The sequence below is a fragment of the Triturus cristatus genome, chromosome 7, assembly GCF_964204655.1.
Source record: "Triturus cristatus chromosome 7, aTriCri1.1, whole genome shotgun sequence".
Lineage (NCBI taxonomy): Eukaryota > Metazoa > Chordata > Amphibia > Caudata > Salamandridae > Triturus > Triturus cristatus.
The window spans coordinates 1116870166-1116894784 of record NC_140590.1 but is presented as its reverse complement, the minus strand read 5'-3'; positions in this window follow the sequence as shown (position 1 = coordinate 1116894784).

Here is a 24619-nt window from a genome sequence, read left to right as displayed (position 1 = left end):
ATATAAATGTAATTATTACCTTCATCAAGTCTAACAATGTTTACCTGTTTTCTATAGCAAAAACAACCCCAGCGCTAGGTTATGACGGTGAAAGTCATTATTGAGGCTATGAGCATACTCCTGTATATTTTGTAAAGAAGTCACTCCAATAATGATAGGCAGAACAAGTCACTTGTTTACATAACATAACTGCAATAGTTACAGTTGAGGATCAGTTCTTTATCGGTTTCTTTGTGGAAAGTAGCAACTACCTGTGTGGACAACAGGAGAGTAAGATTACATGGGGAAGTTTAAAAGGGTTCAGGATGAGGGGAGAGTGATCTTGGAGCAAGGCTTTAAAAGAATGCGAATGACAGGAAGAGATGCGAAGAGGACACTGTGATCCCAGAATGAGTCTTGAGAGAAAGAGTGAGGATGTGCTGGCATCTTGTGAAAAAAAGAGCAATGATGGCACAATACAGTCAGGTGGGTGGGTGAGCAGCAGATGAGCAAGGGTAATGTAGGAGGGGAAGAAGCAAGGTGGACAAATAGGGAGAGATCGAAGAAAGTCAACAGATGAGGAGTAAGAGATGGCTCATCCAATCAGAAATGGGTTAGACCAAAATACTTCAAAGTAGGAACAAACACGAATAGGGAAAAACGCAATCATAACAGGAGCAGAGGGCTTAGACAAAAATAAAGTGCACTGAATCATGAGCACAGGGCAGTCCAAAAGCCCACTCTAAGTAAATATTAAAGTATACAAAAGTATATTAAAGTATTGATGACAATAGATCTCCTAGACAATTTAAACTGCCAATAGTAAGATCTAAAAAGTAGGGCTATGCCACATTTGTCAATCATGGTGCTCAGGCAATTTTATAGTACTTCCCCCCACTGAAGGTGACTGTTGATGATAAAGTCTTATTTACTATGGCTGATGCACGTAGGAGGTTAATTTGATGAATGTGGATTAAAATGTTTGAGTGCACTATTCTATGAATTTTGATTCTCTATTGCTTAAATAGTCTAAAACATCCTTATAATCTGTGATAATACATGTTCTTGAAGTGTTTATTTCATGTGACTTTGTTGAGTCCTAATGTACTTATGCACTTATAGAACGTGTCACTTATATTTCTAGTCCACAGCTTCACATGCCCACAATGGTAATTTTCGTTTGCGTAACTTGGATGTTATTGTGTTGGTTTAGGATTTTGTTTATATTTCTTTCTGTGGCTTTTTGCATATTATGATCTTGATAGTAAACATTGCTGTGCTTTCCCTGTTTTCCTGAAAATGTAATAAAAACTAAAAAGAGCAGATCAATGGTCAGAAACCCTACATCTACAGATCTCACAATACTTACCTTGTTAGAAAATCATGGAACACAAAATGTGCTTAGAAGTTCAGTAAGCCAATTTTGCAAGAGCTGTTGCTTTTCTCATATAAATTTAGGCTTGTGATACTGTATCATTAAGAGATTGAGTTGATGATGATTTTAAAATAGGTTTTTATGATTTGTGTCCTTTAAATGTAAACGTTGAAACTGCCCTTTCACCACTAGATTCCGGGAGTATTTTCTCATACTGTGACAGTGACTTTTGCAGTTGTTGAACTTGTGCTGTGCTCCCCTACCTTTCAGCTAGGTGTGCATTGTACAAGTAAAGCATATTTACATAAATACATTCATACAAAATGTACCTGTGGCCCTGGAGAATAAACTATCATCCCATTATTTACTAGCCATAAATAATGAAGTTGCAATACAGTACAATCAAACACTCACTCCTCCTGCCTTGCTCATTTAGCAGAAGGTGAAACAGTGGTGCTGCATCTTCAAACATTATAATTGTTTGTCTTTTCTCAGTATTGCAGAAAGTTACAGCACAGTGCTAGTGACCAATGGAGCAACTGCTGGTAATTTTAGGGGTATAGTACTTTACTAATAAACAGTGTAGTTGTTGGTGGTGGATTGGGAGGCACTGGTGATTTTTCTGCTGTACAAATAGAATTAGACACTTTCTGATACTGTACCGTATATGCAGAAATGGAATCCATTGCAGTTGCTGGTGCATTGTCTGTGGCTGTTAATGATTGCTGTTCTATAACAGTGACTGTTAAAGCTGCTGGTTCTGAGCTGGGGTGTGATTCATATGTTGGATGAGAACTGGGATCGGCTTCGTCTTCTGGTCCTGAGCTTGGGATTGATTCATATGCTGGATTAGAACTGGGATCTGCTTCTTCTGCTGGTTCTGAGCTGGGGGTTGATTTATATGCTGGATTAGAACTGGGATCTGCTGGTTCTGAGCTGGAGTGTGATTCATATGCTGGCTCTGAACTGGGATCTGCTGGTTCTGAGCTGGAGTGTGATTCATATGCTGGCTCTGAACTGGGATCTGCTACTTCTGCTGGTTCTGAGCTGGGGTTTGATTCATATGCTGGATTTGAACTGGGATCGGCTTCGTCTGCTGGTCCTGACCTGGGGATTGACTCATATGCTGGCCCTGAACTGGGGTCTGTGTCTTCTACTGGTTCTGAGCTGGCGTTTGATTCATATGCTGGCTCTAAACTGGGATCTGCTGGTTCTGAGCTGGGGTGTGACTCATATGCTGGCACTGAACTGGGATCTACTTCTTCTGCTGGTTCTGAGCTGGGGTGTGATTGATATGCTGACCCTGAACTGGGATCTGCTTCTTCTGCTGGTTCTGAGCTGGGGTGTGATTGATATGCTGGCCCTGAACTGGGATCTTCTTCTTCTGCTGGTTCTAAGCTGGGGTGTGATTCATATTCTGGCCCTGAACTGGGATCTGCTTCTTTTGCTGGTTCTGAACTGGGGTCTGATTCATATGCTGGCTGTGAACTTGGATCTGCATCTTCTGCTGGTTCTGAACTGGGGTCTGATTCATATGCTGGCACAGCACTGGGATCTGCTGGTTCTGAACTGGGATCTGCTTCTTCTGCTGGTTCTGAGCTGGGGTTTGATTCATATGATGGCTCTGAACTGGGATCTGCTGGTTCTGAGCTGGGATTTGCTGGCTCTGAACTGGGATCTACTTCTTCTGCTGTTTCTGAGCTGGGGTTTGATTCATATGATGGCTCTGAACTGGGATCTGCTGGTTCTGAGCCGGGGTGTGATTCATATGCTGGCCCTGAACTGGGATATGCTGGTTCTGAGCTGGGATTTGCTGGCTTTGAACTGGGATCTCCTTCTTCTGCTGGTTCTGAGCTGGGGTTTGATTCATATGATGGCTCTTAACTGGGATCTGCTGGTTCTGAGCTGGGGTGTGATTCATATGCTGGCCCTGAACTGGTATCTGCTGGTTCTGAGCTGGGATCTCCTGGGTCTGAACTGGGATCTACTTCTTCTGCTGGTTCTGAGCTGGGGTTTGATTCATATGATGGCTCTGAACTTGGATCTGCTGGTTCTGAGCTGGGATCTGCTGGTCCTGAACTGGGATCTGCTGGTTCTGAACTGGGATCTGTTTCTTCTGCTGGTTCTGAGCTGGGGTTTGATTCATATGCTGGCCCTGAACTGTGATCTGCTGGTTCTGAGCTGGGATCTGCTGGCTCCATTGCAGTTGCTGGTGCTGTGTCTGTGGCTGTTAATGGTTGCTGTTCTATAACAGTGACTGTTGAAGCTGCTGGTTCTGAGCTGGGGTGTGATTCATATGTTGGATGAGAACTGGGATCGGCTGCGTCTTCTGGTTCTGAGCTGGGTGTGATTCATATGTTGGATGAGAACTGGGATCGGCTTTGTCTTCTGATCCTGAGCTTGGGATTGATTCATATGCTGGATTAGAACTGGGATCTGCTTCTTCTGCTGGTTCTGAGCTGGGGATTGATTTATATGCTGGATTAGAACTGGGATCTGCTGGTTCTGAGCTGGAGTGTGATTCATATGCTGGCTCTGAACTGGGATCTGCTGGTTCTGAGCTGGAGTGTGATTCATATGCTGGCTCTGAACTGGGATCTGCTACTTCTGCTGGTTCTGAGCTGGGGTTTGATTCATATGCTGGATTTGAACTGGGATCGGCTTCGTCTGCTGGTCCTGACCTGGGGATTGACTCATATGCTGGCCCTGAACTGGGAACGGCTTCTTCTGCTAGTTCTAAGCTGGGGATTGACTCATATGCTGGCCCTGAACTGGGGTCTGTGTCTTCTACTGGTTCTGAGCTGGCGTTTGATTCATATGCTGGCTCTAAACTGGGATCTGCTGGTTCTGAGCTGGGGTGTGACTCATATGCTGGCACTGAACTGGGATCTACTTCTTCTGCTGGTTCTGAGCTGGGGTGTGATTGATATGCTGACCCTGAACTGGGATCTGCTTCTTCTGCTGGTTCTGAGCTGGGGTGTGATTGATATGCTGGCCCTTAACTGGATCTGCTTCTTCTGCTGGTTCTAAGCTGGGGTGTGATTCATATTCTGGCCCTGAACTGGGATCTGCTTCTTTTGCTGGTTCTGAACTGGGGTCTGATTCATATGCTGGCTGTGAACTGGGATCTGCATCTTCTGCTGGTTCTGAACTGGGGTCTGATTCATATGCTGGCACAGCACTGGGATCTGCTGGTTCTGAACTGGGATCTGCTTCTTCTGCTGGTTCTGAGCTGGGGTTTGATTCATATGATGGCTCTGAACTGGGATCTGCTGGTTCTGAGCTGGAGTGTGATTCATATGCTGGCTCTGAACTGGGATCTGCTACTTCTGCTGGTTCTGAGCTAGGGTTTGATTCATATGCTGGATTTGAACTAGGATCGGCTTTGTCTGCTGGTCCTGACCTGGGGATTGACTCATATGCTGGCCCTGAACTGGGAACGGCTTCTTCTGCTAGTTCTAAGCTGGGGATTGACTCATATGCTGGCCCTGAACTGGGGTCTGTGTCTTCTACTGGTTCTGAGCTGGCGTTTGATTCATATGCTGGCTCTAAACTGGGATCTGCTGGTTCTGAGCTGGGGTGTGACTCATATGCTGGCACTGAACTGGGATCTACTTCTTCTGCTGGTTCTGAGCTGGGGTGTGATTGATATGCTGACCCTGAACTGGGATCTGCTTCTTCTGCTGGTTCTGAGCTGGGGTGTGTTTGATATGCTGGCCCTTAACTGGGATCTGCTTCTTCTGCTGGTTCTAAGCTGGGGTGTGATTCATATTCTGGCCCTGAACTGGGATCTGCTTCTTTTGCTGGTTCTGAACTGGGGTCTGATTCATATGCTGGCTGTGAACTGGGATCTGCATCTTCTGCTGGTTCTGAACTGGGGTCTGATTCATATGCTGGCACAGCACTGGGATCTGCTGGTTCTGAACTGGGATCTGCTTCTTCTGCTGGTTCTGAGCTGGGGTTTGATTCATATGATGGCTCTGAACTGGGATCTGCTGGTTCTGAGCTGGGGTGTGATTCATATGCTGGCCCTGAACTAGGATCTGCTGGTTCTGAGCTGGGGTGTGATTCACATGCTGGCCCTGAACTGCTACCTGCTGGTTCTGAACTGGTACCTGATGGTTCTGAGCTGGGATCTGCTTCTTCTGCTGGTTCTGAGCTGGGGTTTGATTCATATGATGGCTATGAACTGGGATCTGCTGGTTCTGAGCTGGGATCTGCTCTCCCTGAACTGGGATCTGCTGGTTCTGAACTGGGATCTGTTTCCCTCTGCTGGTTCTGAGCTGGGGTGTGATTCATATGCTGGCCCTGAACTGGGATCTGATGGTTCTGAGCTGGGATCTGCTGGCTTTGAACTGGGATCTGCTGGTTCTGAGCTGGGGTGTGATTCATATGCTGGCTCTGAACTGGGATCTGCTGGTTCTCAGCTGGGGTGTGGTTCATATGCTGGCCCTGAACTGGGATCTGCTGGTTCTGAGCTGGGATCTGCTGGCTCTGAACAGGGATCTACTTCTTCTGCTGGTTCTGAGCTGGGGTTTGATTCATATGCTGGCCCTGAACGGGGATCTGCTGGTTCTGAGCTGGGATCTGCTGACTCTGAACTGGGATCTACTTCTTCTGCTGGTTCTGAGCTGGGGTGTGATGCATATGCTGGCTCTGAACTGAGATCTGCTGGTTCTAAGCTGGGTTGTGATTCATATGCTGGCACTGAACTGGGATCTGCTGGTTCTGAGCTGGGATCTGCTGACTCTGAACTGGGATCTGCTGGTTCTGAGCTGGGGTGTGATTCATATTCTGGCTCTGAACTGGGATCTGCTGGTTCTGAGCTGGGATCTGCTGGCTCTGAACTGGGATCTACTTCTTCTGCTGGTTCTGAGCTGGGGTTTGATTGATATGATGGCTCTGAAATGGGATCTGCTGGTTCTGAGCTGGGGTGTGATGCATATGCTTGCCCTGAACAGGGATCTGCTGGTTCTGAGCTGGGATCTGCTGACTCTGAACTGGCATCTACTCCTTCTGATCGTTCTGAGCTGGGGTTTGAGTCATATGATGGCTCTGAACTGGGATCTGCTGGTTCTGAGCTGGGATCTGCCAGCTTTGAACTGGGATCTACTTCTTCTGCTGGTTCTGAGCTGGGGTGTGATGCTTATGCTGGCTCTGAACTGAGATCTGCTGGTTCTAAGCTGGGGTGTGATTCATATGCTGGCACTGAACTGGGATCTGCTGGTTCTGAGCTGGAATCTGCTGGCTCTGAACTGGGATCTGCTGGCTCTGAACTGGGATCTGTTTTTTCTGCTGGTTCTGAGCTGGTGTGTAATTCATATGCAGGTTGTGAACTAGCAATTGTTTCATCTTGAGGCTCTGAACTAGGATGTGCTTCATCTGCTGATTCTGCACTAGAAACCGCTACAGAGGCTGGTTCTGAACTGGGATCGGCTTCAGCTGCTGGTTCTGATTCTAATCTGGAAACTGACGGTCCTGCTGATGCATTTCTGTGAACAAGGGAAATGTTTTGTGGCGCTCCAGATTCTTCTGCGACTTGTACCAGTTTACTGGTAATGGTTGTCCCAGAAGTCATTTCCAGTTCTGCATTTGTAGCTGAAAGTTTAATCATGAAAGTGGTAATTAGTAAAGCATATTGAAAACTTTTTTTCTGCTTTGGTAATATACTTTAGGGTTGCTTTGGGTATTTTAAACAAAATTGTGAAAGGGTCCCTCTTTTTCTTTTGTTGCAAAATTACTGGGGAGGCAGAGGTAGGGTATGGACTGGATACTGTCTCCTTAGTGAGAATCAGTTTACATGGAGGATGTTATTTTATAGGATTTGTATAGCGCATGGCTACCCCAGCAACGGGGCATCCCAGCATTAGATCTACGGATTACCAGACCGAAAAGGGGGATAGAGCAGAGGATTAATCAGAGAAGAGCCAGGAAGATCTAGGTAAGACTGAAAAAGGGTGTTATAAGGAAAACAAACACCCCACCAGGCCAGACGTAATAGGCCATGTGGGTGGAGTAGAGGAGAAATGCTTAACTAAGGAAAGCAGTGGGTGAAGAAACAAGTGTTGCTGAAAACTGGAAATGCGGTGATGGAGAGACTGGATTCCACAATGGATAACACATTATATCTTTGTGAAAGCACCAAAAGAAGATGAACATCAAAAAAAGGCACAGAAATAAAAGGTTCAAGTAACAGTACCCATATTGGACTACTAACGGGTAGCCAAAAACAGGGGTATCACAAAGTGCAACTTGCCTAATTAATATTAATTATGCAGATCATTCTGCGACCCCCTTCAAATGACGACTTTGCAAAGATACTTGTTAGTAGTATATAAGTTGCAATATTCAGTTACAAAATGTTGGTGTGCCATTTGCAACCACAATTTGCAAATGTACATTTAGTACAGCTGGCCCTTAGAAGGGACAGGTCTCCATTGCTGAAAACGACCTCTGAGGAATCACACTTGATAGTGTTTCAAGAAATCAAAGAAGGTTTCCTGGAGTTACATAAATCCTTCATGCTTGTACTATAGGATTAGAACTGGAGAGGAGCTCATCGGAAAATCAGGCAAGGCTATGAACTATTCATTTCTTATATGACTGAATCTGCTCTCCTTCTTTGAATCATGCCATTGCTGCTAGCTCGATCAAGTCAGATGTAGGGACTTCTGTGGAGGGGGCCTGTGTGGTACCGTCTCTGGGCTCAATGATTTGGTGAGGGTTCTCCTCTGAGCTACAATATCCAAAGGGAATATGTAATGCAGATCCTGGTGCATGAGTATATCTTTCGTGGATCCAAAACTTCTCCTGTTCATTGACTCTCGCATATTCGGCACAGATCAATTACTTGAATATTCGCAATAATTAACTAATAGGAGACGGCGAAATGAATGACTGATATGGAGTGCAGGAAAAGAATGCAGTGTGGAATGTGAGGAACCTGAAGTAAGCAATGAAGATGGCGAATGGTATGTGTGTTTGCACAACGATGCTGCCATTTTCTTCCTTCACATCGTTTTATATTGTCCCATTTTTTTTTTGCACAGCCGAAGATTTCTAAGGCTTTCGATTTTAAAACAATAAACAAGAACACATATGAAGGCAGGGGAACTGCTTTGTAATATGAATGAACACTTTTCACTTCTATAACACAACCAAGAAATTTACATTTTCGAGTGTGAAGAATATTGTAAACTGTCTATTGTTTAATAAGGTTTTCCCTTAAGAAGCGTGGATAAAAAAAGATATAAACAAATGAAACAAGATGATATTGTTTTATCACAGTCTGCTGTTTTTATAGAACATTATTAGTTTGGCATTCTGCGAAGCTATCACTTACACTAACTTATTGTAGAGGTGTGATGTATGTCTAACTGTTTTCAGAACTATTATTTTTCACCTCAGTGCATCCCATCAAAATTAGAACTAGTTGGAACTAGTACTTCGAAAGTCACTTTAATGCCTCTGTACTTCAATGCATGCATGGCGTTGGCAAAGTCACCCTGTCAGATTGAACTGATTGAAACTGTTTTCTTCGAAACAGGTTAATAATCACTAGGACATGTAAGTGCTACTAAAACAATGTCCAAAGATTAAAATGTACGATAACTGTACATCATAACCAAAGCTTTATCAATAACAGTAGTCCGAATGCATTTCTGTGAGTTTATGTTAGGTACATTGTCTTTCCAACAAGTTCTCTTTTTTTTTTCAGGTATTTGCATTGGATTGTACTTCAAATTCAATATACAAGGTCGAAGTCAAGATACCTGATATTCTGCTCACTCTGTCTTGTCAAATATCATTATCAGAATTTAGCATTTAGAATCGCAAGAGATCAACTTTTGTTCACTCTTTCCTGAACACAGTGAGTGGATGACAGAAAGAAAGAGAGGGAGAGAGTTTGATGGAAAGAAAGGGAGAGACAAACAAAATGATATAAAACATTATTGGCGGACAATGCAATTTAGGGGAGATTAAGGGAGAGACAGAGCTTTTATTAGTGGCTAATATTTTCCTCTGCACCTATTTCACAGACCAAGCATACGCTTTCAATTAAGACAACGGAGAAAATTCAAACAATTTAAGGAGTCCTTTTCATATAACTGTGAATTCAGAGCTCAAAAACTATTGGACGCATTTGTAATTTCCTCCATGTTTTTACTCCCAATTTTGACATAGATTTGAGTGCTATATTGCTGTATTTTCACTGTTTTGCAGCTTCAAGAACAAATCCAAATTGAGCAAATAAGTGATACACATATAATCTGTGTATCGCTAAACCAGACACAAAACATTTTTAGCCTAATTTATGCCATTTTCTCGTAGGATAGTATAGCAAGGACCATTGCGGCGATGCCCTACGCAAAGTGAAGGGGCAAGAATGCACCGTATGCAAGCCATAGGGTTCATTCCTGTCCTTTCTGTCTGTACTGGCACCATTTTGGCAGCCCAGTGCTAATGTAGGTGCAAGGGTGCCTCAGTTGTAGGCAATATTGTTTGTGGGGCACCTTCCTATGTTTTCCTCTTTATATGTGTGCTGCAGAATGAAGAACGCATCGAAAGAGAAATTAACATATTTCTCCTCATTAAACCTCACTTTGGGAGGTAACAGATTGGACGCTTCCCAGGTTCACATCACTTTCATAATCTGAAGCAACCTGAATTCCAAGGCTGTTGCATGGGAAAACCTACCACAGTGCCCATGGAACACCTCCATGGGGGTTGCGGCGGGTAAGGCAAAATAAGGCGACACAGCGATTTGTGCTGCATGGCTTTAATCATGACTTAAGAGCCCACTCAAAGCCACCCTGCGTGGCTTTGAGTGGCTTCATAAATCTTGATGAAGCCTGCATCATGCATGTACCACTTTATGTGGTGCAAAAGTGATGCAGGGCTCTGATAAATAAGCCCCATAGGCCCTCATTTCTAATTAAGAATAAATTGCTGAGAATTGCCAGTGGAACTTTTACTACTGAATACATTTCCACACCTTATTCCCGAAGTCCTGTTCTTTTTCTGAGGAAAACGTTTGTTTGACTGGGCCAAAGATGTTCCTATAAAAATCTGTGTCCATGTGTTGTAAATTGGCAGCGATTGGCTTAGCATTAGCGGAATCCATCTTGTATTTAGAGGCTACCATGTCCATTTTGCGGAATCCATTTTGTATTTCTGACAGCCATTTTGTTTGCCATGTGCTCACCATGTGCTTTGTCCTCCCTCAGTGTTGACTGCTCTTGTAATCTTCCTAGAAACAAACTATATTTACCATCTTCCACCTTTGCACATGCCCAGTGAGTTTTCAACTGTCCTTGCAGCTGTTAGTAGTATGTAACTGTCAGGATGTGTTTACTAGCATTGGCAAACTGTTAACTCCTCCTACTTGTCGACTGTGCATTTCTATATGACCTTATATGCACATAAAATCTTCTGCTGCACTTGTACCGCCCTCTTTCAAGCCCCTGTGTGGGTATAAAAGGGCCATGCTCCTTCTGTTTGGTGTGCCACTTCATTCAATACCGAAGGGTGCTGTTCGAATGTAGTTCCACCTCATGAGGTTTATTTAACTTTGTATTTTCTATTCCAGTTTCTGTGCCAACTTCTTCCTATTGGTCTGAGGACTCTGTGCAGAGAAGGGCGAACCCCTTGCACTGATAGGCCTAGCTGAGGTCAACTTCTACAAATTGGTGCCCAACCAGTGGGGCTCATCGGCGACTCGGATGCCAAAAGGATTGGTCGCGACGAAGGATTGGAATCTCGCTCTGGACGCGATCGCTGCCCGATGAGACCCGAGTCTTGGCAACCACGGCGTTTTCCTTTCTTTCTGATCTGACCATCCAGGTGGTGCCGGTCCTCGACTGAGATCTCTTCTGTTGATTCGCCGTGCAGTGACCATTTGGTCGATTTTAAAACTTGGCAGTTGGAACCTGGACACCAAGTCATTGGTAAGTGTCATTCTGCGGCGCTTGCTGTTGGTTTTTATGCCTGGGATTGGTAAGGTAGTTTAGTAACACTTACTGCGACTTTTGTATTTTGGATTTGTGTTGGCCAACTTAGATTTCTATGTGATTCATATATAAATTGCAATTTTTATAGGCAGGTAATGAGGAGAATTTTCTCTATCTGAATTGATTTGAACGGCACATCGTACTAAAGGTACCTTAAGTGCTACTTTGATTATAATACTGCATATTCTGCACTATTTTTGGCATGCCTGTTTTTAGCACACTTCGTAGGATGTGTTGCTTTTGTAGTGGTACCAATTTGAGACTCGATGAAGCACAACCGGCCCCCCCGGAGGGGACGCCTAATAGGGATATGTATATTAAGCATGGTCTTTCTTCTATAATGTACAGCACATTATGGAATAAATACACTCGTAAGGATCCTGAGTTGCGTTGGCCTATGTATGGGTCATTTGATTTACGAAAGATTGAGTATGTGGAACAATGTCTGTGTAAGCGAAAGACTAGGCAAGATATGTTTGATTGTGTACGAATGTGGGAGAAAGAAGTGCGTGAACGAATGAAGCGTGAGCAAGCCTTGATTGAAAAAGAACAGGGAAAGAACATTTATGTGAAAGCATTAGAGCTGAAGAACAAAGAAATAAAAGAGTTAAAAGAGAGAGAAGATAGGGAGCTCAATTTACAGGTAACTGGCCAATACGCTCTTCGGCGGCCCCTTTATCCTATACTTAATAAACCACAAGATGATTCCTCATTATTAGATCGTCCTCCACCTCCGTATACTGTTACTTCTGCCCTTCATGAGTCAGATGAGGACTCTAGTTCGGAGGAACACAAGGCACGAGAAACTCGTTCTATGTTGACCGATGCGCGTTCGACCCAGCTTAGATCTGCTGCTCGTAAAGCAGTTCGTAGCATTGCCCCCGCCTCTGAACTTCTAGATAGTATGAAAGGGTGGCAGGAAAGGGAGCAGCTGTATTTTACTGAGGTGTTTGCCGCAGAGGTCCTTGAGCTGTTTAGGAAATATTCTGAGGAGTTAGAGCCCGACGATGTAGCAGTTAATTGTAAGCAAATGCGTGATGGTCTTTTTGTTTTCCCCCAGGTGAATGATACAATCAGGCGTTTGGTTAAACTGCGTGTTGATGCAGTCCGTTTGTGAGAGGAGAAGAAGGCTGCAGACATAGCTGCACGGACATCTCAGACCGGCATGGCACAAGCTTCTATCTCCGGAACAGATAAGACTATGATAGTTCATGCGAAACCTATACGGGAGGCCGCGCCTTTGTATGTTCCTCCTAAAGGACAGGGTACAAGTGATGATAAGGCCTCTATCGATGCAAAGGGTTATTTTATTTATAATTGGGTTTACACTCCTTGGAATAGGATGGATGTCATGGCACTTAAAACTGCATTGCCTGATCCGCGGAAAAATTCAGCCGACTTTGTCTGATATTGATTTATTTTTCGGATTGATATTACCGCCTGATATGTGGAGAACTGTTCGTTAAATTGATGATCGTGCAGCTTTTGGGGCGTTATGGAAAGAGTTTGAACAAATGGATGTAGAAAGGGAACCCGCACAGAAGCCATGTCAGTTAATTTTAGATCTTCCCGCAGCTATATTAGTTAAGTTAAAAATGATTATTCCCCCTAAAAAGATAGATTGGACTGTTTTAGCGTCTTGTAAGCAAAAGGCAGATGAATCGGTCTCTGATTTCTTTACACGCTTTGAAGAAGCATTCCACGATTTTAGTGGCCAGTCATTGACAGATGCCACCACGGGCAGACATCTGTTTGTCGATAAATATGTCGCAAACCTGTTGCCAGGAATAGCTAGTCACTTAAAAGCCAGTGAGAGTTCATGGACTACCTCTTCAACGGTTTCTCTCTTGACTATGGCTCAGTATTATGAACGCAAAAACAACAATTGATGGACAGAATGCAGAACAATGTCATACATTCACCCCAGTACAGAGATCTGGGCCTAAATCCATCGTTTTTTTGCTCACCATGCCGTTCCAGTTTGAACCCAGCCATATGCAAATCAGTATTGACCCTGTGCCTCATGGGAACAGTCCAGCCCGAACTGCCAAGCCAGGTCCTCCCTGGACTGGAAACAAGCATCCTAGGACCGGTTTCTGGCATTTCAGCCGTCTTCAGCCAGGCTTGCTTGATTTCCAGTGGCATGGAGAGCAAGGGACCCACGTCTGGGCATACCCTTTCCACTCGGGGTGACAAATGCAAAAACAACAATTGATGGACAGAATGCAGAACAATGTCATACATTCACCCCAGTACAGAGATCTGGGCCTAAATCCATCGTTTTTTTGCTCACCATGCCGTTCCAGTTTGAACCCAGCCATATGCAAATCAGTCTTGACCCTGTGCCTCATGGGAACAGTCCAGCCCGAACTGCCAAGCCAGGTCCTCCCTGGACTGGAAACCAGCATCCTAGGACCGGTTTCTGGCATTTCAGCCGTCTTCAGCCAGGCTTGCTTGATTTCCAGTGGCATGGAGAGCAAGGGACCCACGTCTGGGCATACCCTTTCCACTCGGGGTGACAAATGCAAAAACAACAATTGATGGACAGAATGCAGAACAATGTCATACATTCACCCCAGTACAGAGATCTGGGCCTAAATCCATCGTTTTTTTGCTCACCATGCCGTTCCAGTTTGAACCCAGCCATATGCAAATCAGTCTTGACCCTGTGCCTCATGGGAACAGTCCAGCCTGAACTGCCAAGCCAGGTCCTCCCTGGACTGGAAACAAGCATCCTAGGACCGGTTTCTGGCATTTCAGCCGTCTTCAGCCAGGCTTGCTTGATTTCCAGTGGCATGGAGAGCAAGGGACCCACGTCTGGGCATACCCTTTCCACTCGGGGTGACAAATGCAAAAACAACAATTGATGGACAGAATGCAGAACAATGTCATACATTCACCCCAGTACAGAGGGGGAACAACCTTTACAACGCAACTGTTACAACGCACTACACTTACAACGCATTTTTTACAACGCAAAATCCATTACAACGCACTACACTTACAACGCATGACACTACAACGCATTTTTAAAAACTACCTTTACAACGCATTCCATTACAACGCCTACCATTACAACTCATAATATTACACTACACTATCCAACACTTACCCTACTGTTGCACCCCCTGGAGTTAGAATAGTAATTTTTACCCCTATACTATCCAACACTTACCCTACTGTTGCACCCCCTGGAGTTAGAATAGTAATTTTTACCCCTATACTATCCAACACTTACCCTACTGTTGCACCCCCTGGAGTTAGAATAGTAATTTTTACCCCTATACTATCCAACACTTACCCTACTGTTGCACCCCCTGGAGTTAGAATAGTAATTTTTACCCCTATACTATCCAACACTTACCCTACTGTTGCACCCCCTGGAGTTAGAATAGTAATTTTTACCCCTATACTATCCAACACTTACCCTACTGTTGCACCCCCTGGAGTTAGAATAGTAATTTTTACCCCTATACTATCCAACACTTACCCTACTGTTGCACCCCCTGGAGTTAGAATAGTAATTTTTACCCCTATACTATCCAACACTTACCCTACTGTTGCACCCCCTGGAGCTAGAATAGCAATTTTTACCCCTATACTATCCAACACTTACCCTACTGTTGCACCCCCTGGAGTTAGAATAGCAATTTTTACCCCTATACTATCCAACACTTACCCTACTGTTGCACCCCCTGGAGTTAGAATAGTAATTTTTACCCCTATACTATCCAACACTTACCCTACTGTTGCACCCCCTGGAGTTAGAATAGCAATTTTTACCCCTATACTATCCAACACTTACCCTACTGTTGCACCCCCTGGAGTTAGAATAGCAATTTTTACCCCTATACTATCCAACACTTACCCTACTGTTGCACCCCCTGGAGTTAGAATAGTAATTTTTACCCCTATACTATCCAACACTTACCCTACTGTTGCACCCCCTGGAGTTAGAATAGCAATTTTTACCCCTATACTATCCAACACTTACCCTACTGTTGCACCCCCTGGAGTTAGAATAGCAATTTTTACCCCTATACTATCCAACACTTACCCTACTGTTGCACCCCCTGGAGTTAGAATAGCAATTTTTACCCCTATACTATCCAACACTTACCCTACTGTTGCACCCCCTGGAGTTAGAATAGCAATTTTTACCCCTATACTATCCAACACTTACCCTACTGTTGCACCCCCTGGAGTTAGAATAGCAATTTTTACCCCTATACTATCCAACACTTACCCTACTGTTGCACCCCCTGGAGTTAGAATAGTAATTTTTACCCCTATACTATCCAACACTTACCCTACTGTTGCACCCCCTGGAGTTAGAATAGTAATTTTTACCCCTATACTATCCAACACTTACCCTACTGTTGCACCCCCTGGAGTTAGAATAGTAATTTTTACCCCTATACTATCCAACACTTACCCTACTGTTGCACCCCCTGGAGTTAGAATATTAATTTTTACCCCTATACTATCCAACACTTACCCTACTGTTGCACCCCCTGGAGTTAGAATAGTAATTTTTACCCCTATACTATCCAACACTTACCCTACTGTTGCACCCCCGGGAGTTAGAATAGCAATTTTTACCCCTATACTATCCAACACTTACCCTACTGTTGCACCCCCTGGAGTTAGAATAGCAATTTTTACCCCTATACTATCCAACACTTACCCTACTGTTGCACCCCCTGGAGTTAGAATAGTAATTTTTACCCCTATACTATCCAACACTTACCCTACTGTTGCACCCCCTGGAGTTAGAATAGCAATTTTTACCCCTATACTATCCAACACTTACCCTACTGTTGCACCTCCTGGAGTTAGAATAGCAATTTTTACCCCTATACTATCCAACACTTACCCTACTGTTGCACCCCCTGGAGTTAGAATAGTAATTTTTACCCCTATACTATCCAACACTTACCCTACTGTTGCACCCCCTGGAGTTAGAATAGCAATTTTTACCCCTATACTATCCAACACTTACCCTACTGTTGCACCCCCTGGAGTTAGAATAGCAATTTTTACCCCTATACTATCCAACACTTACCCTACTGTTGCACCCCCTGGAGTTAGAATAGTAATTTTTACCCCTATACTATCCAACACTTACCCTACTGTTGCACCCCCTGGAGTTAGAATAGCAATTTTTACCCCTATACTATCCAACACTTACCCTACTGTTGCACCCCCTGGAGTTAGAATAGCAATTTTTACCCCTATACTATCCAACCCTTACCCTACTGTTGCACCCCCTGGAGTTAGAATAGTAATTTTTACCCCTATACTATCCAACACTTACCCTACTGTTGCACCCCCTGGAGTTAGAATAGTAATTTTTACCCCTATACTATCCAACACTTACCCTACTGTTGCACCCCCTGGAGTTAGAGTAGTAATTTTTACCCCTATACTATTCAACATTTACCCTACTGTTGCACCCCCTGGAGTTAGAAAAGTAATTTTTACCCCTATACTATCTAATACTTACCTTTAATGCAATTTATTATTATGCGTTGTAATGGTATGCGTTGTAAAGGTAGTTTTTAAAAATGCGTTGTAGTGTCATGCGTTGTAAGTGTAGTGCGTTGTAATGGATTATGCGTTGTAAAAAATGCGTTGTAAGTGCATGCGTTGTAAAAGTGTGCGTTGTAACGTCATACATCCGTACAGAGATCTGGGCCTAAATCCATCGTTCTTTTGCTCACCATGCCGTTCCAGTTTGAACCCAGCCATATGCAAATCAGTCTTGACCCTGTGCCTCATGGGAACAGTCCAGCCCGAACTGCCAAGCCAGGTCCTCCGTGGACTGGAAACAAGCATCCTAGGACCGGTTTCTGGCATTTCAGCCGTCTTCAGCCAGGCTTGCTTGATTTCCGGTGGCATGGAGAGCAAGGGACCCATGTCTGGGCATACCCTTTCCACTCGGGGTGACAAATGCAAAAACAACAATTGATGGACAGAATGCAGAACAATGTCATACATTCACCCCAGTACAGAGATCTGGGCCTAAATCCATCGCCACTGGAGTCAAGCTATCCTGGCTGATGACGGCTGATAGCCAGAAACCGGTCCTAGGATGCTTGATTCCGGTCCAGGGAAGACATGGCTTGGCAGTTCGGGCTGGACTGTTCCCATGAGGCACAGGGTCAAGACTGATTTGCATATGGCCATGTCTAAACTGGGGTGGTGTAGTGGGCAAAAGAACGATGGATTTAACCCAGATCTCTTGACTGGGGAAGAATGTCTGCATTGTCAGCATTCCGTCCATCAATTGTTTGTTGTAACGCTTTTCGCCCTAAGTGGGATGGGTATTCCCAGACGTGGGACCCGTGCTCACTATGCCACTGGAGTCAAGCTATCCTGGCTGATGACGGCTGATAGCCAAAAACCGGTCCTAGGATGCTTGATTCCGGTCCAGGGAAGACATGGCTTGGCAGTTCGGGCTGGACTGTTCCTTGAGGCACAGGGTCAAGACTGATTTGCATATGGCCATGTCTAAACTGGGGTGGTGTAGTGGGCAAAAGAACAATGGATTTAACCCAGATCTCTTGACTGGGGGAGAATGTCTGCATTGTCAGCATTCCGTCCATCAATTGTTTGTTGTAACGCTTTTCGCCCTAAGTGGGATGGGTATTCCCAGACGTGGGACCCGTGCTCACTACGCCACTGGAGTCAAGCTATCATGGCTGATGACGGCTGATAGCCAGAAACCGGTCCTAGGATGCTTGATTCCGGTCCAGGGAAGACATGGCTTGGCAGTTCGGGCTGGACTGTTCCCATGAGGCACAGGGTCAAGACTGATTTGCATATGGCCATGTCTAAACTGGGGTGGTGTAGTGGGCAAAAGAACGATGGATTTAACCCAGATCTCTTGACTGGGGGAGAATGTCTGCATTGTCAGCATTCCGTCCATCAATTGTTTGTTGTAACGCTTTTCGCCCTAAGTGGGATGGGTATTCCCAGACGTGGGACCCGTGCTCACTACGCCACTGGAGTCAAGCTATCATGGCTGATGACGGCTGATAGCCAGAAACCGGTCCTAGGATGCTTGATTCCGGTCCAGGGAAGACATGGCTTGGCAGTTTGGGCTGGACTGTTCCCATGAGGCACAGGGTCAAGACTGATTTGCATATGGCCATGTCTAAACTGGGGTGGTGTAGTGGGCAAAAGAACAATGGATTTAACCCAGATCTCTTGACTGGGGGAGAATGTCTGCATTGTCAGCATTCCGTCCATCAATTGTTTGTTGTAACGCTATCAGTATTATGAACGCCAGGAATTAGAAGCAAAGGGTAATGAGGATAAGAAGACTAAAGAATTAAAAACGAAGGTTATGTTGGCTCAGGCTTATGGTCCGCCTTTTAGAGGTAGTGATAGAGGTGGACGTGGATCTTATGGTTCGTGTTTCCCTTCTTATACTCGTTCAAATTTGTCTGCTGACCAGTGCGCGTACTGTAAGAAATTTGGGCATTGGGCTTCCGATTGTCCAGCACTGTGTGCTCAGCAGTGTCCACGTGGTCGGGGACAAATGAGAAATCGTTCAGGATATTCAGGGCCTAGAGGAAGCACAGGTGATCGTGCTAGGCTTGATGCCAATATACGTGGGCAGAATGGGTTTAACACTTTTGATAGAAGGAACCAATATCAAATGTCCGACTATGTGCCATCTGATTCTCAAGATTCTGATTATGGATAGGATTGCCTAGGATGGGGTAAGGAATCAGTTGAAGTTCCAGTAGATCAGAGGGGTCCCTATGTTACAGCAAATGTTTTGGGTTCCACTGATCAGTTTCTGGTTGATACAGGAGTTACTCGTAGCGCCTTATCTAAACAATTGGTTACAAGGGCTCCCCTGCCTGGCTTAACCATTACATCAATAGGTTTCAATGGAACCCCTTCCTTAGCCCATTGTCACAACCACTTGCATTCCATGTGGATAAATTCACTGCTCCGTGTCCATTTTTGCTTTCCCCGAATACACCAGACAATATTGTGGGTCTTGATATGCTCAAGTATTTCAGGGCTACGATACGATGTTCTCCAGAAGGTGTACGTGTTATCTTGAATGATAACCATCCTGTGAAGGAGAGAGCTTGTCTTGTTAAAGAGGATATTGCATTAGCTTCTCTCCCTAGTAATTTGTGGGCTACTTCAGACACTGATGTAGGGCAAATGGTTATTCCACCAGTACATATTAGTGTCAAGGAGGGCGCTGTGCTGCCACGTTTGCCTCAATAAAAAATTTCACAGGAAGGTGAAGAAGCACTCATACGTATTGTCCATGATCTCATTGAAGTGGGGGTTGTTGAGGAAGTTCCTTACAATGTTTGTAACAGTCCGATTCTTCCTATTCTGAAAAAAGATACTGACACTAGGATTTACCGATTCATTATTGATTTGCGAGAAGTTAACAAGATTGTAGTACCACAATACCCCGTGGTTTCTGACATAACGACACTTCTTACTTTGGTTCCTCTGACAGCAACTACATTCTCTGTAATAGACTTGAAGAATGCTTTCTTTTCGATCCCTATTCATCCTGATAGCCGATGTTTGTTCGGTTTCACTTTGAATAATCGATCGTATAGATTTTGTAGAGATCCTCAAGGCTATACTGAGAGTCCTAGTATTTACAGTCAAGCATTAAAAAGACAACTTGATTCTTTTGTTTTGCCTGAAGGTGTGGCTCTCATACAATATGTTGATGACATCTTGTTGGCAGCCGATACCACTGAACAGTGTGAAAAATGTACTTTGTCCTTGCTATCTTTTCTTGCTTCCCATCACCACAAAGTGTCACGAAAGAAATTGCAATATTGTAGACCGAATGCAACCTACTTAGGTCACCTTCTGTCTAAGGCGGGCCGTGCACTCACACCAGATCGCATTCAAGCTATTTTAGGCACACCAGTTTCCCTTACTCAGAAAGATGTCATGCATTCATTGGTCTTACTTCTTTTTGTAGGCAATGGATATTAGGGTTTTCACACATTGTTAAACCCTTGCTAGCACTTTTGACTAAAGATACTCCAATGCCCCTCCCATGGACAGATGAATGTGAGACTGCTTTCCGACAGTTACGACAGGCTCTTTGTTCAGCACCAGTGTTAGGTACTCCAGATTATACAAAGCCTTTTATACTCTATGTACATGAGAAAGATGGATGCGCATTGTCCGTTTTAGTGCAGACACACGGTGACAAACAGCGTCCCTGTGCATATTTTTCAGCAGTACTTGATCCTGTTGCTCGTGCGTTACCTGGATGCTTCCACTCAGTTGCAGCAACAGCTGTGTCAATACGTCAGAGTGAAGGGATAGTTTTGTCACATAAGCTGTTGGTGCTAGTACCCCATGCGGTTGATGCCCTTTTAAATCATACGAAGACGCAGCATTTAACTAGTGCTCGTCTGACAGGATACGAATTGACATTGTTGGCCCCTCACATTACACTAAAGAGATGTGCGATACTAAACCCAGCCACTTTGTTGCCATACCCGGTGACTCAGTCTCAGTCACAGGAGTCTCATGATTGTATATTCCTTACTGAGGAACAGACAGAGGGTCGTGTCGATTTGCAAGACACGCCCCTTTCAAGTGTTGATGGGGAACTATGGGTTGATGGGTCCTGTTTGAAGTTACCAGATGGTACAACGTCAGCTGCATAAGCAATTACAACAATTCAGACGGTAGTTGAGACAGCTCGTATTCCAAAGAAGTCAGCTCAGGCAGCTGAGCTAATAGCTTTAACACGAGCATGTGAACTTAGTACTGACTTATCTGTGAACATTTATACAGATAGCCGCTATGCTTTCGGAGTGGCTCATGATTTTGGGCTACTCTGGAAGGAGAGGGGCTTTCTTACATCCCACGGGATGCAAATAATGCATGGAGAATTAGTACATAATCTCCTGACTGCTTTAACACACCCAAAGAGAATAGCAATTGTTAAATGTAGTGCACATAAGAAAATAATTGATAAGATAGGACAAGGCAATGCTTTTGCAGACCAAACAGCCCGTGAAACTGCCATGCAGCGAAGCACCACGTCTATGTACGTAGTGAAGTCACAGGCTGAACGTTGGCATGATACCAGACAGGAAGTGCAAGATATGCATTGATCTGCTTCTGCAGAAGAAATTGAGCAAAGGTCTAAGGAGGGAACATTGGACGATGAGGGCTGTTGGAGGAATAAAGAGATGAGCAAGTGGAGTCTGCCTACAGCCTATTTACAACCTATGATTCATATGGCACATGGGCCGGCACATGTTGGAGCCTCCTCGATCACAAAATTGCTCACGCAAGTTTGGGAGCATCCAGAAATTGCCGGCACAGCTAAAAAGATGGTGCAGTCTTGTCTGATTTGTCTTCAGCATAATCCTGGTAAAGGGACACGAACTCCTACAGGAGGGTTTGCTACGCCAACCGCACCTTTAGAAGTTTTGCAAATGGATTACATCCAGCTTGAGCGCTGTAATAACTTAAAGTATGTTTTGGTAGTGGTATGTGCCTTCAGTAAATGGATAGAAGCATACCCTACGAAGGACAATACAGCTCTCACTACAGCAAAGGTACTTTTGAAGGAATTCTTCCCTAGATTTGGTGTCTGTAAGCTTTTATGGAGTGATAACGGACCCCATTTTGTTGGCCAAGTTGTCGACTATGTCCTGAAGGGAGTAGGAATCAAGCACAATTTTCACGCTGCTTTCCATCCACAATCAACAGGGCTAGTGGAAAGGTATAACGCCACCCTTAAATTGAAACTGGCGAAAATACTGGATTCCACATCCTTAAATTGGCTAGACGCATTACCTTTGGCACTGTTGTCCATTAGATCAGTGCCACATTCGCGATCTGGTCTTACACCATATGAGGTGGTGTTTGGAAGGCCTATGAACATTTGGGGAATTTCTAAACCATGCCCCATACATGATGTACCATGTGTGTTGATGAGTGACTACCTATCACAATTGACTGACAGTTTGGTTTCTATTCATCAACAGGTTCGAGAAGCTCTTCCTGATAGGTCTGCAGGTGAAGGCCATGGACTTCGACCTGGAGACCAGGTGATGATCCGATCATTCCAGAGGTCGAGCAGCTTGGAACCGAGGTGGCGCGGCCCAGAGCAGGTGCTCCTTTCAATGAGAACTTCGGTCCGAGTGACGAACAGGAGGAACTGGGTGCACTCCACCCATTGCAAGAAAGTGCCGTCTACCTTGGTGGATCCTGCTGCCTTAATCGACCATCGGGACATCCTGGATACAGAGAAAGGCCAAGCCATATCACCTGACGAACTTGAGGGAGTCTTCCCGGACCACAGGATTCCTGGAGTATCCCGATACCAACTGAGACATCGGAAAGAGCCTGCATCGTCGAAATAGACTGGTTGAGCAACCTCCCTGGGTTAGTGAAACGGAATGCCGATGTGGCAAGGGGGGAGGATCAGTCTTGTATAGTGTAGCGACACCCGTCTTGACCCTCGGTGAAGAAACCAACGGCTGCCCAGGGATAAGAGCTCCAACGATTGTTTTCAACGACAAGCTGATCATGTCCACAATTAAATCAACTGTTGCTAAGAGAAAGATCATTTGTGCTATAGGGTTTGTTGTTGCTATGGTAGCTGTAGCAGTAATAACCTGCTTCGTTGAGAAAGTGGCTCCTGCTCGAGAGCTTTTGGTCGCCACTACTCCAGTATCAGTTGAACACCACTACTTTACGCTTCCCTACCATGAGCAGAAGCATCGACAATCTTATTTAAATAATACCTTTATCCAGATGCTGCATCATACTCATAATGCCACTAATATTACCAACTGTTGGGTGTGTGGAATGATACCTGCACATCAAAAGAAAGGAGGAACACCTTTTATTCCTCTTCCCTTTTCTCATAATGGTTCTTGTCAAGCTTGGTATGCGCTTTTGTTTGCATCTGGAAGACACCTTAATAAAGGATGCACCAAGATAAAGATGGTTATCCTCAAGAAAAGGGACCGAATGGGAATGGGAAGAGTATCAACCGGACAATATTTCAACACCATATGTCTTCACAAATAGAACTTTTACCAGTAATGAACAATTTGTGATTTCTGTTACTAGAGCTAAAGCAGATCTATGTGTAAGCAGTATTGGGAGAATTCCAGTGGGGAAAAGCGAATGTACTGTAATTCTGACTATTGAAGGTATAAATAATAGCAGTTTTATAGCCTCACATAATACCTATTTTGTCTGTGGTAGCCACGAATATTATCAACTACCTGCTGGGTGGTCAGGTGTGTGCTATGTGTCCTTTCTATTGCCCCCTGTGTTTCTGGCACCTGCATCATATCACCGGGACATTAAATTATTTAACGATATCTCTAGAAATAGATACAAGAGGACAATAAGTACTGATGAAGTAGACCAAACTGATACCACTTTGCAACAATATGTCGATTTTAATTTAGGTTTGTTCTTCTTTGTGGATGCCGCATTAAACAGTAGGAAAGAAAGACGATTAACTAGAGTTGTGGAAGCTGTTACCAATCAGACAGCTATGGCACTTGGGAACATTACGGAGGAGCTGCAAATTGCAAGGATTGTAGCTCTCCAGAACCGAATGGTTCTAGATGTGGTTCTGGCTGATCGAGGTGGTGCATGTCGCATCATCGGTAGCAGCTGTTGCGTATTCATACCGGATCAATCACCTTCAGTATACAATGCAATATCAAAACTGCATAAGATTGCTGCAGAAATTCATCCAGAGACTGATACTTGGACTTTTACTTGATGGTTGTGGACTCTTGTTTCTGCTTGGGGCTGGAAGCTCCTGACTATCCTGTGTGTAATGATTACGATACTTTTTACATGCTGTGTATGTATCCAATGTGGTCCAATGCTTTGCTCCATTTGCATCTCTGCCTGTATACCTGTCAAAAGGAATGTTGCAGAAACAGACGCCCAACAAATGTTGAATAAAGAGGTGGCCAAAATAATGCTAATAGATGTACGGGATGCATATTTAGATTACCCCAGAGGAACAGAAGTCTTCAGCTAATGCTAAAAGGGTCGTCTGTTGTAAATTGGCAGCGATTGGCTTAGCATTAGCGGAATCCATCTTGTATTTAGAGGCTACCTTGTCCATTTTGCGGAATCCATTTTGTATTTCTGACAGCCATTTTGTTGCCATGTGCTCACCATGTGCTTTGTCCTCCCTCAGTGTTGACTGCTCTTGTAATCTGCCTAGAAACGAACTATATTTAGC